Source organism: Triturus cristatus, chromosome 1_2, assembly GCF_964204655.1.
Source record: "Triturus cristatus chromosome 1_2, aTriCri1.1, whole genome shotgun sequence".
Taxonomy (NCBI): Eukaryota; Metazoa; Chordata; class Amphibia; order Caudata; family Salamandridae; genus Triturus; species Triturus cristatus.
In genome coordinates, this window is record NC_140580.1 from 154,371,637 (window position 1) to 154,384,408 (window position 12,772).

The 12,772-nt window shown below is 44.8% G+C and overlaps 1 protein-coding gene across 2 annotated transcripts in view; it reads left to right on the forward strand.

Moving 5' to 3' along the window:
• Window positions 1–877: 877 nt before the first annotated feature.
• GPAM (glycerol-3-phosphate acyltransferase, mitochondrial) overlaps window positions 878–12,772 on the forward strand; it is a 225,049-nt gene continuing 213,154 nt past the window's right edge. The window contains exon 1 of one of the 2 annotated variants that reach the window (XM_085603412.1): window positions 878–971. The gene's annotated coding sequence lies outside the window, so the exon portion shown is untranslated. Of the gene's footprint in view, window positions 1,114–12,772 lie in introns of both variants that reach the window. The other variant, XM_085603411.1, reaches the window with a different exon arrangement.

Here is a 12,772-nt window from a genome sequence, read left to right on the forward strand (position 1 = left end):
GGGGTACTGTGAAGGATCCCAAAGGAAAATGAACAAGCAAAAAACTAAAATAAAAGGCATTATTATTTGCAATGTCAATAGCTCAAACTTGCGTAAATGCGAGACCTATTGCATTGCAAATGCTTGTTTTTTACTGCTTTAAGTATGTTCTGATAGGAGGAGAAAATACCAGCTTTAGGTGATTTTGCTAGTCTTTTAGCGCCTGGTTTAATAAAATAGTAGTCATGCCGCTAATAAAAACAAGTCAGGTGACAAACCTCGGAGGCACAGAACATTTAAATTACTGTAAGTTGTTACGCATTTTCCTAAATCATGAAGAAATTTGCAAACTATATACCAAAGCATCGTGTATAAGATGTAGAAGAGTTTGCTTCCATTCATCTGAATAAGCATTTTAACACCTTGTACATTGGCTAAGAGGACGTTTAACCTGGGTAATATAACAAGAACCGGCACCGTTCTAAGATGGTAGAGAGTGAGACGTTTAGTTCCTAGCGACTTAAAGTCCGCTTCTTATCTTTAGCGGAATGTACACTTATAATCAAAAAATGTTAAAAGCAGCATTATTATCTGTGTTTGGCGTCAAGGCTATTAAAATTAAACTGAAGGTGAATTTCATTTTTATAAACAGTTTAATCATGTATTGTTGTAACGAAATAAATTGGAGTAATCATTCATGTAGTACAACTAGCAGTATAACTTTTTAATAAGAAGCTAATTCACAACATTATCTCTAGAACTGAGACTGCGTTCTTCAGTACTAGAATCGTATAACTTCATTACAGTTTACCTACTCTCTGTTTACTGAATAAATAAGAAATGCAATTTAAAGATGGCCGCCACGCTGCACACTCTAGTGGTTTTCCATACTAATTGGCAAGGCTGTAGTACGAGACTGAGCCACGCAGGAGTGACGCCCCTTGTGGGCGCGTCTCCGATCTGGAGCAGCTGCTGGGGGCTGCGGCAGAATGGTGAGTGACTTGCTGCTTGTGCATGTGGAGGGTGTGCGGTGCATGTGCCAGGAGGGTTCTCACTAGGCAGGAGGAGCAAGCAGCAGCCTAGCCGGCGAAAAAGAGGGCACGGAGTGCTCGAACAGAAGGAACCAGCGTACAGGTACTGTGCCGGAACCCTAGCTAACCGGGGGGAGCTGCTTGTGTAGTAAGAGAGCATCCTTTCAGTGACATTGGAGGTGACAATGGAGGGGTGGCGGTGTTGATTAGCAGGACATGCCAGCTGCACTCGAGGGCCCATTGCACGATGAATCCTTGCGTGCACGGGTCATGTCTTGTGAACGTTCGAGCTGTTGCAGAAGCACAAGGCATATAAATAGCACTTGGTGCGTGGGACTATTTCGGAGTTAAGATAATTCAAAATGGAACGTCATCCAGAATGATTGTGAAACCAGGTACTTATGACTGCTCTGGTGGGAATTCTCAGGGGCATGTAGGGGGTTATCTGGCATCAGTGTGTGTGCTGCAGAAGAGTAAGAACTGAGCAGGGATCGGCCGGGATACCGGAGAAGGATTTTGATATACAAGTTGAATGCGTGTTTAGTGCAAGTGTTGAGAACTTTTCTAGAGCATGACCGGCATCTGCAGGGTCGTAGGAGTCACTAGATTTCTGTGGGGGTACAGGGTTAGTCTCGTCTCGGGGACCAAATACAAATCGCCCGCGGTCTTCACGGCCAGGATCCTATAAACCTGTAAAAACACAGAGTTCTGAAGTGAAATAATATTAAAATAAGATATTTTTACATAGAGTTTAGGTGTGGTTTTATCAAACGCAGCTTAATGTACGATAGCTCAGGGAGTAAAGACATCTGCTGCTAAAGGCCAAACGCAACCTGGAGGTCATGGTTTCAATCTCTGCCGGATCTGCTGTTCATCCTTCGAAAATGTTCCTGGATTTGTATGATATTAATCCCCATCATTTTCAGTTCTATTAGGCTGTGAGAACATTGCTGAAAGTGAATCATAAGCAGACACAGGACTCTTTTTTTGAGGGGGGTTGTTTTGTAGATTTATATAGCAGGAACTTAACCCACAGGAATTCGAGACCTATACTCCAGCACCAGTTGCATTACTCAATATCACGTTCATATTATTATTTTTTGTCGCAAGAAGAATTAGCGATTTTGCCCAGAATCACAGGATGTGGAGCGGATACCAAGACTTGAACCTGGTTCCCCAGTTCCAAAGTCAACATCTCTGGGCATAATGCCACATCCTCTCCATTAGATAAAATACAACATAATGTATTTTGAGAATCAGGTAGCTCTCCTAACTGAATTTATGGTGCTGATAATACAAACGTCTTCTGTCAAAGTACTCTGAAGTGGTTGAAAATACTTGTTGGATACTAACCAAAACATGTACTAAATATGAACCAGAGAGGCAACAGAAATAGAGAAATCCCTCAAAAATGTGTCTGAGCTTTACCTGGAGCTGGGAGCCTTGAAGCAGATATAGTCTTTTCTATGGTCTTTTTTTCTCAGAGACCGGGGTAATCTGAGAAGGCAGCACCTCCGTTGCTCACAAATGGAGTGGGGAAGTCATGCCTGTGAATTATGAAGTGGAGCAGTCAGGAAAGTTGAGCAGTGTTACATGCCACTATGGTGTGTGTTGGGAAAGAGTGAGGTTGTATGGGCCCCTCTGCTTGTTCCTTTCAAAGGTTGCTGGAGAGCAGTGGGGCTAGCCCTGGGCATGTGTTGATAGAAAATGAATGTGCTTTGCTGGGGCTGCTGAATTGCAAGGTGAGGTCCAGGGAAGGTGTAGGATAGAAAGTGACAGTTTTTCTCTGGTTCTGCCAAAATAGGGGGGGGGGGGGGGAGGGGGTGAAATCTCTGCAGTCACATCTTTGACCCTGTCTCCACATTGTACTCAGGATCACAGTTCCTATAGTTTCTGTATGCCCAAAATTGCACCACTGTTTCTTTTTGGGGGGAACTTCGTGACAGCAGCCTCATTGGGTGACCCACAAGGTAGTCCTAAGTACCGGAGGCAGGGTCAGACTGGGACAGAAAGCAGACCCGGGCACCAAAATAATTTTTTCCTCAGTAGCGAATCAGGTAGGTACAAAAGTGGCCGACATTTGCAAATTGGGGCAAGACTGCACATGTAAAGACACACTACAAAGGTGTTTTGAAGGTATAGCCAGGGTCACTAGAATTATGTGGCAGAGTTCAGAAATTATGTGTAAAAAAAAAAAAAGCAAAGTACGCAGTGCTATGCGGGAAATGTAATAGTTTTATTTTATTGTTTTGTCAGCTTTACACTTTGTAACAGTGTCTGGGCATTGGTTGCGCCTCGTTAGTACCAGTTTAATATCTATATACAGCAATAAACAGGTGACCAGTCAACTTTTGCTAAGGGCCTTATACTGCGTGGCAACATGTCACTGCATTTTCAGTAACTTTTGAACCATTTGAGCTACACGTAATTTATTTCCATAAAAATCTGCAGATTATGCAGCAGATGATGTATTATGTGACAAATGCATAATTATTCAAAAAACGCTGTGGATGCACAGTCGCATAATTCCATTGGCCTGGGTATGGCAGACCAGATGCTTTTGCTGCAAGACATGTTTGTGGTAATATCAGAGAAATCAACAGTGAAAAGCAGACCAGCAGACCATAAAAGTGGCTAAACGGTGACCTGTTGGACCAGCCCTTCTGGCACTGCCAGGTTGCCCTACAGACCAGTCCAACCCTGTGAACACACCACAGCAGAAAGCACTTAAATCAGAGTGATTTATTAACTATTAAACTGCAGGCCATAAACACTTTCAGTTTTATTTGCTTGGTCTGAAAGCTCTTCTCCCTACCCCCCCCCCCCCCCCCCCCGAAAAGGAGTACATGATTGAGCATTTTGTCTGTTTTGATAAATTCGAATTGCATTCTTAGGTAAGGAACATGTTTCTTTTCCTGTGAGTTTCTGTATTTGAGGTGGGTTGCATAAAAAAGATGCATCACCTGATCAAAACTCCTTCTATAGCCCCAGCACCTCCCTTTGCCAGGGGTGTGTGAACTCTCCTACTCAGCAGAGGCCTCCTTGCTGTGCCCTTGGCACAGGATAGGAGGAGATGCACCACATGCCGTGCCTGCTCAGTTGACCATTGTCATTCTATATTGAATGACAATGACTCGTCAGCAGTTTGCGCCAAGTGTGGACCCTGCCCCAAACCCATAAAAAAACGACCTACATCTGGCCTCAGGAATTTGTCCTCAGCACCAGCGAAATACCTACCTTCTAAATCCGACCCCAACTGAAGGCAGGTTGGCTGGTCAAAAGCAAGGCCATCAGAGGTAGCGTTTTAACAATCCAAAGCCATGCGAACAGGAGAATTGCGCTTTCGTTTTTTTTGTCACCTGCGTCCTCCAACACTTGTCCCCTCCTCTCCAAAATCTGGGGGGGATAAATCCCCCACACTTCCTATGCCCATGGGAATCTGTTGAGGGAGGAAACAATGTTTGAGTATTTGTCATCGGGAGTGCGGGTGGCTTTGGAGTTTGGGGAACAATAGTGGCATATGAATGGTTGGTGATGGGGTATTTTGTGTGGCGGCAGGAGCAGCAGTCGAAGTGCATAAATACAAGTATGGAGACTTTGATGCTACATGCAATGGGGTGGTGTCAAAGGTGTGACTGGAAAAAAAAATACTAATTTTTGGGGGGGGATTTTTCACCTTCAGGTAACTAAAAATAAAATAACGTGCAGCGTAAATGAGAAATAAATGCAAGTTATTAATCCGTGGGACGTACATTATGGCACATTAAGAAACCTCTATTAGTTAATGCACTGCAGAGGTCGTTGTGTGTGTAATCATAGAGGCACAGAATTGAATATTGGTTGGTGCAGTGGAGAATAGGGACTTGTGTATTTTTACTGCTATAAGCGTCCAGATTGTGACAGAAAGCACTGTAAATATGCGATTCATTTTAAACTTTCATTACACACAATATAAGATAAGACTGCCACAAAATGAGCAAAAGGTTTAAGATAAAGTGTTGCTTTAAAAAATATAGAGTTTAGTAATACCCAGACTGCAATACCCAGACTGTGCATTTAAAAAAAAATATATAACTGTCCCTTAAATGCACCCTTTTCGCAGCCCAGCTTGTAACTCCCTTGCACTACCACTCAAAGTTAAGAATAAACCTTTGTCAATTGGCAAGCTTTAAGTGACTCCATCAATTAAAGTCAATACTGGCTTCCGAGCACCCTTTACACTTGCAGATTAAACAGTTGCTCATTTTCTTTCAAGGAGCAGGCGCCCTGACAAGAAGGCTTGTTTCCTGTTTAACTGTCTGTCTGCGTTCGTTTTCACAGCACAGGGGAGAACAGAAAAAGCAACATATGGCACCAAAAATTGTCAATGCAATTGCTTTTTTAGAGACAAACACACTATTTAGAGAGCAGTGTCAACATTATTTTGTGTAAATATTTTCCTGATTATGACCTCAGTTCATGAAAGTAGAAACGCAGTCGACAAACGCCAGCAAATGTACGGATTTTTATGGTTTAATTCTGTGAAAATATTATATCTATAAAAATATAAATGCATAGTGATAAGTGAATGATTTCCGTATGCTGCCTCTTTTCTTCACATGCACTTGTTTCACTTTTGCTGTATATTGTCCCTTCACAAGCACAATGTGTTCACTATGCATGTAACACAGTCTTTAAATAATGTTGATATCTAAAGTGTGTTTTTGCCTCTAAAAAATGCAATTGCATTGACAGTTTTTGGTGCCTATGTTTTTTTTTCATTCTCCCTATAATTAAAGTATGAATTATTAATTTCGATATTGTTACCCATTAAGACACTTTGATACTGCGATTCACCCAGGTCTCAGCTGGGTTTAGGGGTTTCTCCTGTTGTTTGTAACATTGATACTTCAGCGGAAGCATTTAAAATATTGGAGCTACCGCCCCCGGATGGTTGTCTTTTCACAAAAAATGTAGGTGAACTGTTTTTCTTAAATTTTAATAAGTATGGGTACCTTTTGCCCCTTAGATCCCACCCAGTTCAACCTCTGGGTGGGAGGAACATTTTGAATGCAGATGGGAGTGCAGTTTTGCTTCAAGTGTTCGGGATATGTGTGGGATCATGTGGGTTGCAAGTGGAGGAGTATCATTTGGGGTAGGAGTTCAGCAGCATTTGTGGCTGTCAACTGGGAGCATTTAGAGTGCAAGAGGCCGTCGTGTACCATAGGAGAGAAATTTGCAGGATGGCAGATTGGTATTAGTAAGTGGAAGTAAAAGTAACCCTGTTCGGTCGCACTCGCATACTTCACAATGGGAGCATGCATTCCGAACGGAATGCATGCTCGCATTGTGAAATGCAGGGGTGCAGTTCATCCCTGCACCCGGTGGCAGGCACCCCAAGGTGCCTGCCACCGGGTGCAGGGATCAACAGGGGGGCACCATAGGTGCCCCCCAAGCTGCCATTTGGTGGCCTATCACCCAAGGGGGCCCAACTGGGGGCCCCCAAAGACAGTTTCTGACTGCCTTTTCATGCCGGAAAGACCGCCACGAAAAGGCAGTGGGAAACTGCCATCGTACTCCCTCGGTTGGAAAGAGGCGGCCGGAGGAGTACTGAAGGCTTTCCAGATGGCGGACGGGCTCTCGGAGCCTGTCATAAGCCATCTGGAAATCCGATTCGGATTCCTTTCCGACCGAGCCCATCGGAATGGCTTGGTCGGAAAGGAATCCGAACGGCACATTCCGATGCGGGCGGAAGGGCTCTGACTGTTGGTCGGAGCCCTTCCGTCTGACATCGGAATCGGCCTCTAGGGGTAGGCAGGCCTGTAGGCAGAAAAGAACCCATAGGGATGCTGTCAGTGTGGGCCCTCCATGAGACTAGGTAAGAGATTTGGCAATCAGCGTGGTGCCATAAATAGAGAAAATGAGCCCGCAGCTCTCTAGATCTGGCACCTTGAAACCACTCTTCCCATAAGGCATCATTAATGTAGACCAGTTGATTTTAGGATGTAGTGGGATCTAGAAGTCTGAAAAAATTCTGTTTTAGTGGACACAGATATTTAGGAAACGGAATCTTGGAAAAACAAGTGCAATTTGGCCCTCATTGGGAAGGAAAGTGAATCCACGACGTAACCTGCTGTGTCAGTCTCTCAACAGCTTTGCGGTAATTCAAGCCGAGCAGCTCCCTTGCCTCTTGGTGTAAAATCCCCCCCCCCCTAAGTACCTCATTGAGTCCTCATCCCAGTGTATCTGATCCTTCAAGTCGGGTTTACAAGTGCACAAAGTGAGTGGGAACAGCCCAGTCCCATTTGATGATACCTCCCAAAAACCTACCAAACCATATGACCTTGCGGATCAGAAGTTCCATATTAACTCAAGGATTCCTGACAAAGGAGAATATCATCACCATACATAGAGAGGAGAAGCTATCCCATTCGAAAGGACAACCCTCTCTGCACAAGATATTCCTTTAAGTGTCTGGAAAGGGATTCCATGGCCAGAATAAACAGCAGGAAGGACAGCGAGCCTCACTGCAGAATCCTCCTTATGTCAAAAGATTGTGAGGTCAATCCATTGTTCTGAATCCTAGCAACTGTTTTTGTTTATAGAAGCATTATCAATTTTAGGAAAGAATTTGCTATACCGTATCTGACCAGTGTCACAATAAAGGATGCCCATATGCTTTTTACGTGTCCAGTAGAGCCACAGTGGCCCCACCCGTGCATCTATGTAATATATACCGAGAAAAGAGTACGGAGGATAATAGCCATGGATCTATGAGGTATGCGCGACAAAGCCCAACTGTTCTGTCAAAATACTCTTCTCCATCAATAGGGACAGTCTGGCAGCTAATACCTTACCAAAAATCTTTTTAAAGGTTTAACCTCTTCAGTGCCCATGACGAGATAGTCTCGTCATGAACCCCGCCCGCTAATGTAACGCCCGGCACAGGGCGAGGAAAGGGCGGGGCACTGAAGGGGTTAACTGTGAGAGAGGGGTGATAAAAAGCACAATTGCATGGATTTTTTTTACTTCAGAATTAGGGTGATAATGGCCTCTCGCATCGAGGGCTGCAAGATTCCTCTCTTTGCCACCTCCTCATACTACTGAAGTAATGAAGAGCTGTTAGTTGCTTGAAAGTCTTAAAGAACTCAGCTGGAACACTGCCCGAGCCCAGAGTTCTCCCACCCGCCAGTCCCTCACTGCTGCAGTGAGTGACTTCATCTAGAGTAATGGGCTTGTTTAACAATAACAACAAGGTGTTGGATGGAATTCTTGAATCAATCTCAGCCATTGGAAATCGCTCAGGGCAGCATCCCAATCCATCGTTTTTTACCCACCATACTGCCTCAGTTTGGACTCAGCCATATGCAAATCAGCCTTGACCCTGCTCCTTATGGGAACAGTCCAGCCAAAACTTCCAAGCCAGGTCCTCCCTGAACCAGAATACAAGCAACCTAGGGTGGGTTTCGCCGTGATCAGGGCTCTTTATAGCTTGATTCCAGTGGCACAGTGAGCATGGGCTCCACGTCTGGGCATACCTGTCGCACTTTGGGTGTCAGTTGGCACTTCAGGCTAGGCTGTTCCCATTTGAAGCTGGGTCAAGATTGATTACCATATAGCTGGGTCCAAACTGAGGTGGCATGGTGTACAAAATAACGAATGGACTAGGATGAGGCCTGAGTAATTACCAGTGGCAATCATTTATTCAAGCCAGCTGGAGGATCACATCTCCATCTTGAAAACTGAGAATCTAGGCCACTATAGGTCGTGGCGGAGCTCCCATGGGGGTCTGGGGCCCAGGGAACAGTGAGCGCGCTCCACAGTAAAGGCGGTTGAGAACTTTTTTACCAAAAAATGTTATTAGCAAGGAGTCAATGTGCTCCTTCAGTTTCCCAATATTTGTCGACTTTGCCGCTCCCAAACATTTTTACGACAAGATTGGGCTTCAAGGATGTAATTTTTTTCAGTACTTTTCTCTGTTGTTGAGGAGTGATACTGCTGGTCTGTGATCCGCCTCTCAGCAGTACCTATTCTGACATTTTGTCTATTGATCCTTTCTGTCAGCATATCTAAGCGCATGGTGCCCGAGTCGGGTTTATGGCCAACAGAGGAAAGATTGGCCTTGGGGTATAGGAGAATGGAATCGGATCAGGCCCGAGGGCTCCCCGCTTTTCCCTTCTGTATAGATGCAGGTAAGGCTGGATGTTGACCATCAGCCTGGCAGCACTTGAATGCCAGCTTGCTTTGATTCAGTCTTACCTATAGTCTCAGGAAGGCCAGTAGTAGTCAGATTGTCCCACAAGAAAGAGTACATGGTGCCTGTCCACCAATGGTGGTATGAGTAGCAGTAAGTTATTAAATTAAGAGCCCAGCTCTTCATAATGCTTCAGAGCAGCAGCTCGTTCAAACTTTACAGTTACCAACTAACCGGGAATGCGGACAATAGAATCCTGTGTCACTGCTACAGGGAAGTGTGATGGACAACAAAGATATCCTATCATGAGCAAGGGACTGATCCAAAAGCCCACTTTATGTATATGTTAGGTATTGGAAACAATAGGTGTGACCTACAGACAGCTAAAACTATCTGAAACTGAGACATAAAAAGGCACCATTAAGACATATAGAATAACTTTAGGTAAAGATAAAAGGAGACAATTAAAAACACGATTTAGAAAAGAAGTGAGCTATGACTTTATTTCATATTTTTAGCAGGAGATGGGCTTATAGTTGCATCCCACATAGTGTAATTTATGTTTTTTGCGGTTCAGCATAGAATACCGCGTGAATCCTTGCCCTCTGTATGTTAATGCCTGAAATGCAGCAGTGGACTAGAAGTTAATAATGCATACAAAAAGCCCCACAGGCAACCTTTTGTCGGGTTTGAATCTAGAATCCGGAACAACCACTAACCAGGCTTGTTCCATCTACTGCAGACCTTCTTCCAGTACAGAAGATACTCTATTTCATGAATCCAGATCTTGAATCCTTTACCACCCCCACCCCTATTTAAAGCCCTTTGCTATTCCTCAACAAGATTTGTGCTTTAAATGTCAAAAGGTACATACACCTATATATTAAAAAGCACTTTTTCAGCCAATTGGGGCCAGATGTACGACCATTTCATTTAACTAGTCTCTGATTGCGAAAGTTTGCGACTCGCAATTAGAGACTTGCAAAATGAAATGTGCTGAAGTGTCTCAGACACATTAGTGATTCCCAATGGGGTCACAAATGACCTGCCTCATCAATATTCATTAGGTAGGTCGCAATTTACGTCCCTATGGGAATGGCCAATAACACAGGGATGGTGGCCTGCTGGGTTCAGCAGGCCACCATGTCTGTTTGCTTTTAAATAAAGCAACTTTTTTTGGTTTAAGTGCAGCCCGGGATGTGTTTCCAAAAAGAAAGATTAACCTTTGGGTATCTTTTTAGGTCTCGCTTAGACAGCGCTTGCACTGACTCTTCGAGACATGTTGTATTCAGGATATTGGCATGAAGTTCCGCCCACTTTCCGCCTATTTTTTGGTCTCGCCTGAGCCAGCGCATGCACTGCTCTGGCGAGACATTTAGTGATTGGGCTTTAAAATGCCGACCACAGCTTTTTTGGGTGGCATAGAGCGTGCGGTTACGCGCACAGTTACGAGCAGGGGTGCCATCTGGCTTTCCTCTCACACTCCCAAGCTCGCGCTTCAATGACCCTCCCCCACCACAGAGAGCATCTCGCGGCCACAGGTCTTGTCGCACTCCCCCCACCCCTCCCACTTGTTTTCTTTTCAAGCCTGCGTGCACTCCCTCCACCCCTCCCACTTGTTTCCTTCTTCAAGCCTCCAGCCCGCCCAGGTGCAAGAGTTGTGCTAGTCAGGTCTGGCACCCGACCCGAGCTGAACATATAATGCACCCTTTATGTAGAAGAGGTTTTCATGGTGAGTTCAGCTCGTGCGCTGGTACTTGAGTGTGCACGGACTCAGGCCACCCTGTGTGTCTGCCTGGCTCTGTTGGCTTTTGTGTGTAATGAATATGTAGCTTGTGTATGTCTCCTAATCCAGGGGTTTGGCGCGTTTAATGCTGTGTTGACTTTTGGCACGTAAGGCAAGTGAGCCACTGGAAGACAGAGGTAATTTGCCGAGTATCACGTGGTTTGGACAAGTAGATATTCCGGCATTATAAGAACTCTGTTTCCTTGTCCGCCACTAGACTCCTAGCAGTGAAACCACATAAGATATACATTTTCAGGTCGTTTAGATCTCTGTAAAGTTTGTTTTCCAGTTTTATGTTTCTAGCATGTAGGATTGTGTTTTTGCCTACCCTGTCATTAAAATCCTGCATATGAAGGGGAAATCCTGGCTTTGTGGTGAGCCCACGAGGCTTACCGTAGCTCAGACGAGTCCTCCCCTTTTAGACGTCAGTGCCTCGTGGTTTCCCTTCCCGTGACCCACAGAGGGCCATAGGAATTGTGCGGCTCAGGCCTTTCCTGTTTAATGTTGTATTTACCATACTCGCCACATAATTTACAAACGTCTGCGCAATGTGCAGAATTCAACAAAATAGTTCAAATGGATCAAACGTTTCTACAGAAAAGTGCCGCGTGATGTTCAAGCTCAATGGCAGACCTTTTTCAAAGGTAACTGGCCGTCCTTCGGTTGCTGGCTGCTGTATATAAGTATTAAAAGGCAAATTGTGAAGTGAAACTTTTGTTCAGGTGATATGAATGCATGTTAACATAAATAAGTCACATAATTCTGCCACAGAATGTCACATTAAGCCTAATTGTTTACCATTTCTTGCCACATAATCTAGAATGACCCTGCTGCATAATTGGGTCCTCCATTGCCGCATAATTCCATTGGCCCTGCTTATGAGGCACAGTGCTTGGCTTTGGTGAGCTGGTATTCCTTCGTTTTGACAAAATGCTTTTCTTTCGTAGGCTGGTGGGTCATGCTTTGCCATCAGTAGTAAGACACGAGGCTCTCCTTTGGCGGGCTGGCGTTTTGTTGTTTTCAGTGTGAGGTCTCGTGGGGACTACTGTGGCATATGTGGCTCTTCATTGGTGAATTGGGTTGTGCGATTTGTGTGGATGTTCTCTGATCCTCTGTTCCAACTCCACCCTGCTTTAACTCTTCTGTGGCCGCATTTCTTTCTCCACCCTTCCCTTTCTTCTCCCCCTCCTCTCCGCTCCCCAATAACGGGCTTCCTTTTCGTTAACCCCTTTCTTTCCCTCTTATCTTCGTTTTCCTTTTCAATACCCGCACCACTCCTCTTGCCCGCAGGACCTTAATTAGGGCAGTTTAGGTGTTAGTGGTGTCTTATGGGAGGTTGTGCCGTGGGCGTGACGTAGGAACAAACCAGCCCGGGGAGAGGAAGCAGACTTTTGGCAACTGCGAAACATTAAACTGTTGCATGGCTAATAGACTTACAGTGAGCCTGTTCTCTACATAATGGCACATTCTTGATGCTCATTTGGCTTTTCCTCCTTCACGGTGGCCCATATTTACGTGCATTGAGCTTGATATGGTGAATCTGAATTCTCCTTCTTTATGGCCCATAATTAATGCGTATTGATTTCACTTCCTCAATCATTAGTAGACCTCATTATTGTGAAGCGATTTCTACATACAGTGATTCTCACATGGCGCTTCTTTACTTGTAGAATCCACTATCCCTTAGTGGATCCTCCAAGCAACTACCTGGGTGGCTCACCCCTGGCACCCTTAATTTTTACCTATTTCCTACCTCTGGGTAAGACCCTACGCCATTTCCTGGACTCGTAAAAACACATGCTT